This window comes from Balaenoptera musculus, chromosome 4 (assembly GCF_009873245.2).
Source record: "Balaenoptera musculus isolate JJ_BM4_2016_0621 chromosome 4, mBalMus1.pri.v3, whole genome shotgun sequence".
NCBI lineage: Eukaryota > Metazoa > Chordata > Mammalia > Artiodactyla > Balaenopteridae > Balaenoptera > Balaenoptera musculus.
In genome coordinates, this window is record NC_045788.1 from 45,783,082 (window position 1) to 45,789,081 (window position 6,000).

Here is a 6,000-nt window from a genome sequence, read left to right on the forward strand (position 1 = left end):
TAGAGTCAAATAGGGCATATAAGACCTATATATAAAAGCCATAAAACAAGGTAGGAATCACAAAGGCTATAAAACTTACAGATATAAGAGGGGAGCAAAAGAAGAGAATTCAAGCTGGCTAGCATTTAAAGTGGGGCTTTAAGGTGAAGGGGGGCTAATATATAAAGATATGGATGGGATGAACTTTCCTCACTGCTAGAAGAAAACAGCTCTTGAATGGAGGGGGAAAAGTAGGTGTAAACTTGGAAATGTAGGCTGAGGCCCAATAATGGGCGACGTTAAATCCCAAGTTAAAGCATTTGGAATGTGTTCTGTAGCTAATGAGAATCACTGAAACTTTTAGAAGGAAGAACAGGAAATAAGCCTAGGAGGTATGCTCAAAGACTTAAGCAGAGAAGACATCAGAACAGGAGTAATCAAGTGTAAGTCTACTGTGACATTAAGGTCAACACAATCGAATGAATCGCATCTCTGGGAGATTATTTTACAATTCCAATGATGCAACCACTGATCAAAACATTTTTGGAATGCCTCTTTTGAGACTGTCTGCAGAGTCCATCATATATCCAACAAACACACAAATCTACTTTGCTATACCTCATTCAAAACTAAAAATGATGGTGGCCAGCAGGAGCAACCTACTTTGTTCACTCAAATCTAGTTTCAAATTACTCTACCTCCAGAAATCAGATTTAGCCTGAAAGGGTAGATTTTTAATTCCTTAGAGGAAATTCTAAGGGAATTTATTTATTCTAAGAGAATTCCAAAATGCAATTATACAAAATAATTTTATACTGTAAGTAATGTAATGGCTGCATCATAGGACAAAGTATATTTGTGCCTTCAATCAACAGTTATTTAGCTGCTCCTTTGTGAGCCCTATTGTGGGTACTGAAGTCACAATGGTAAATAAGACATGGTGTCTTCCCTCAGAGGACTCACAATCAAGGGGAAACCACACAAATAAAGACAATACCGTGAGACATTCTGAAAGAAGAAAGTACTTAGGAGAGACGTCTAACTCAGACGCATTTCTCAACCACTAAGTCCTGTCTCTCAAAGCTAAAATCAGAGTCAAAGAAAACCAAAGATACCACAGGAATGAAAAACAAAATTTGGTTTGCTTCTACCCCTTCTTTGTAGGTAAAACCTTTGTCTCATTTCTATCAGAGACTACAAAAGGCATCTTTTAAAAACTTCTAGGACATAGAGTAACAGAGAGTCTATGTATCTCTTTTTGATCTAAATCAGGAAATCCAACTGCTGGACACTCATCTACTGTCGGTAAGTTTTTCGTGAAAAGTTCCATAATGTTATCATTACCATTATCATCAAAAAATAAAATAAAAGAATCCCCAAAGTTAATATGTCTGATTAATTAAAATAACTTAAATTGCCTTAACTTCATTTATGCATTGAGATACACAATTTTATATGTGTATGTACATTATGCATAAAGCTGAACTGATACACAAGGACTGAAATGAATGAAAGAAAAATCTGTAAATTTCATTAGGATGAGATGATTCAGATTTATAGCTCTGCTGATAATGTGACTTAGCCAATAAATAGTCTTATTCAGGGGGCATTTCACTTCACTGAATGCAATTAGTAAGGCTTCTTCTCAATTAAATGTTTTATCAAGCCACAAACAAAGGCCAATTTTCTTGCATGAAGAAAAAAAGGAAGATTATAATTGTGAGTCACGCTCTTCTGCCTGTTTCCTTTCCTGAAACCAACAGAGAATTAGTCACCGTTCTTGGGACAGCAAGGATATAACAATGTCAGCAGGAAGAACAGCAAGGCACAAAACTTTAGTCACTTAATGGAACCATGGAAATAGATATACTCTCTGTTATGCAAACCTCATAATTCCATGTGTCCTTTGATCAATAATTTTTTTCCTATAATTGAATACCAAAAGTTCAGTAGTTATTTGGAAATTTTTCTAGTTACCTGATTTATCAGACTGCATCATTTTTGTCCCCAAGCTTGTTCTTCCCCAGACACATACACACAATACGACCCAGAACTGCCCATGATGGTTTGAATGATCCTTCTACATAAGTTCCCATTTTGGGAAAGCAACCCAAGCATCAAGGCCTGCCACAACAGAATGGAAACAAGGAATTTATGCTCTATAAATCTAGAAACTCCAAGTATTCAAGAGCTGCCCTAGGCTCAGAGAATTTACCATCACACCATTGGCAGAATGGGATATTTGGGAAACCACTGTTTTCATATAACTGAAAACTTATCTAAGGTTAGTTGATTCTTCTAACAACCCAGATCATCTTAGAGATGAGAACTTAAAAGCCAATAAATAAGGATTTTTCTTTACTTTAGCACTTTCAAGGGGTCTAATAAGCAAGCTTTTGGGGATGGGTATTTACCATAGTACTTAGAAATCAAAGGCCTAAGCAAGAAATGTTAAATGAAAATGAATTTAATTAAAAATAGTTAAATTAATAAAAGAATTTTAACAGTTTCTCTGCCTGATATGATCCTTATTTTAAATATATATGTGTGTATATATATATATATATATTTTTTTTTAATCTAAGGAAAGAACTGTAAACACATGGTCCTTAGCATAACATCTTATGCTTGAGTGCCCTACTAAATAAATATATGTCATTTTCTCCTACCATAGACCCTGAAAGTAAATCAGAGATTAACATCCAGGCTGCATTCAATCTTTCAACCAACCAAAATATTTGATAATTAAACACTGCTTCAGGGCACTAAATTGTACCCAAGTCACTCACTTTTTACCTTCTATGTGCCAGTTCCCTTGAGAACAACAGAAAAAGTTTGGCTTTAAATATCAAGGGGCAAGATATCCTTTTAAGATAATTTCCAACTAAAAATGATAAGTAGTTCCATGAAGAATAACAATGGAATATTACTCAGCCCTGAAAAAAAAATGAAATAAGGCCATTTGTAGCAACATGGATCGACCTAGAGATTATCATGCTAAGTGAAGTAAGTCAGAGAAAGACAAATATCATATGATATCGCTTATATGTGGAATCTAAAAAAATGACACAGATGAACTTATTTACAAAACAGAAATAGACTCACAGACATTGAAAACAAACTTGCGGTTACCAAAGGGGAAAGGGTGGGGGAAGGGATAAATTAGGAGTTTGGGATTAAAATATACACACTACTATATACAAAATAGATAACCAACAAGGACCTACTGTATAGCACAGGGAACTATACTCAATATCTTGTAATAACCTATAATGGAAAAGAATATACATATATATATATATAACTGAATTACTTTGCTGTACACCTGAAACCAACACAACATTGTAAATGAACTATATTTCAATAAAAATTTATTTAAATAAAATAAAAATGATAAGTGATATTAAAAGATACTGGGTTTAAGTTCAGAAGACCTTTGTGTTAGAGGGTCTCTGAGCTTCAGTTTATCCAGTATAAAAAGGTAGGGATCTCCCCCTCCCTAATTTGCAGAATACTGAACAAAAGGTCTCTGATTCGTGGCCTATAAAGGGCTTCAGAGAGTTCCGGGTTAGAGAAGTGGGCAGCCTTAGAAACTACCTTGAGAAGCAAATGAGGGGAGCATCAAGGCTCTGCTTTACCCACAGCTGCCCTGATTTCATCTATTTTTACATAATGAGCCTCTGGGTCAGACTCAAAGAAACTCTTCTAGAGTTTAACAAAGTTTTAAAGGCACAATAATAAAGTAATATATAATTATTATTCTGTATCAACTAAAAACTTTATATGATTATAAAAAATACAAGTTTTAAATTTATAAATCATACCTTTTAGAAACCTAAGTCCTTTTATATATTTATAGTTTATTTCTCCCATCCATTCTCATACAATCTACTGTTATTCTAGGTGCTCTCTTGTGAGTATTTTAGGCATGGGAAAATTAAGGCACCCATCCAAGATTGGTGACAAAGCCAGAAATTACAATTTTATTCTCAGTCCTGTTAGCTCCTCTTAGGATTTAAAATCTAAATTGTTCTACATACTTAAAATAACTAATTCATATCATTCATATTCTCCCCCCCTTCATACTCTTAACCTATCATAAAAAGGAAATTTAGAGTAAGAACTGTTTTACCAAAACTATTTTCTAAATTTTACAGCAATTTATTTAAACACCATTGAAACCCTTTTGAGTGTCAGATTGCTCTGTATTTTGCCTCTAAATAGTTCCCCCTAAACACAGGAAAAAAAATACCCAGGGACTTCGCTGGTGGCACAGTGGTTAAGAATCTGCCTGTCAATGCAAGGGACACAGGTTCGAGCCCAGGTCCAGGAAGATCCCACATGCCACGGAGCAACTAAGCCCGTGTGCCACAACTACTGAGCCTGCGCTCTAGAGCCTGCAAGCCACAACTACTGAGCCCACGTGCCACAACTACTGAAGCCTGCACGCCTAGAGCCCATGCTCGGCAACAAGAGAAGCCACGACAATGAGAAGCCCGCGCACCACAATGAAGAGTAGCCCCCGCTCACCGCAACTGGAGGAAGCCCGCGCACAGCAACGAAGACCCAGCACAGCCAAAAAATAAATAAATAAATTTATAAAAAAAAAATACCCAGCTACTCAGCTTGGTACTTAAGATTCTCCATTATCCATTATGCCTTATGCTTTATTTTCCACTTCTCAGCTCACCGAGTTTTATTCTATTCAGTGCCCAGTTCAAATGCCACCTCTACCATGAAGGTTTCTTCCATCAGAAACGAGCTTCTCTCCTTTAAGGACATAATGTGTATTACACTCACTTGCTACTATATTCTGTCTTGTGTTATTTTTGCTGCTTTGCTTATATAGATGTTATTTCCCCAAGTATCCCAGATATTTGAGGGTAGTCCTACCATTGATCTTTGAGTCCCTAGCAATTAGTAGAGTGTCTACACATAGTGTACTGTCAATAATAATGTGCTAGGTTTTAGTATTTAATATTTTTCTACTGCTTTGAATTTTCTGTATAATCAACTCCATGAAAAACAAATTTAAAACAAACACACCCTCTTTCCCACTTCAACAAATCTTTTTTCTTTTTTCCATGTGCCAGGTATCAGGTTAAGCACTGAGGAACAAGGTGAACCAGACAGGTATAGTACTAACCCTCACTAAACTTACACTCTCGTGAAGGAAGTAGGAAAAAAAATTAAAAGCAAATAAAATAATTGTAGGAAGTATTAAATGTCTTGAAGGAAATAAAGGACCGAGATTCTTTCAAATAATTAATTTGTAATACAACTGGCAATATTATGGGAGGTCAGGGCAGACCTCTAGTAGCCTCTAAGATAAGGTGCTAGAGGGAAGTAGAGGTGTGTGCATTGTGTGTGTTTTCTCATCTTCCACAAGCATACAATTTACATAGTTTTTAATCCTGGGTAGGCATCAACTTTATAGGATTTTTTTTTAATGAGTCTTGATAACTCCACAAATAAAAAATACATAACTGAACTTACACAATATATCTAAGCTCCTCGAATGCTGATGGGAGGAAAAAGAAAAAACTTCCACAGCTTCAGATTTCTCAGGAATCTGGCACCCCTCACCGTGACCTTTAGGGAGGAGTGGACTTCTAGAATGAAGTGTATGCATGTGGCCGCCCAGGCAGAAAGAAGGCTACAAAAGTAGGTGTGATAATGGTTTGTCAGGGCACCAAATTTTTCAAATAAGACTCAAAAAGACTTGATTCGAAAAGGCTGGGTTGCAGAAAGGGTACAAGTGATGTGACGAAGGCCCAGGTTTCACTGTTTAGGGTTCACCCTCGTTCATGTCTCCATCAGCATCAAGGGCTGGGAAGTCTTTTCTTTGGCAAAAAAATAAGACTCCCAACTCCGGGAGTCTAGGCCGCTTCCTGCAGCGCCTGGCACTGTGGCGGGCACAAGGCAGGAGCTCAACAAACACCCGCGAGGACGGCGCCCCCAGCTCCCCTGGGGCCCCGTCTCCTTTCCCGCCTTCCGGCCCGCTCCCCGCACCACCCAGAC

The 6,000-nt window shown here is 37.1% G+C and overlaps 1 protein-coding gene across 1 annotated transcript in view; it reads right to left on the reverse strand.

The window, feature by feature from the left end:
* Positions 1-5,555, reverse strand: part of ZBBX (zinc finger B-box domain containing) — a 116,404-nt gene extending 110,849 nt beyond the window's left edge. The window contains exon 1 of the mRNA XM_036850855.1: positions 5,476-5,555. The gene's annotated coding sequence lies outside the window, so the exon portion shown is untranslated. The remainder of the gene's footprint in view (positions 1-5,475) is intronic.
* Between the last annotated feature and the right edge of the window lie 445 nt (positions 5,556-6,000).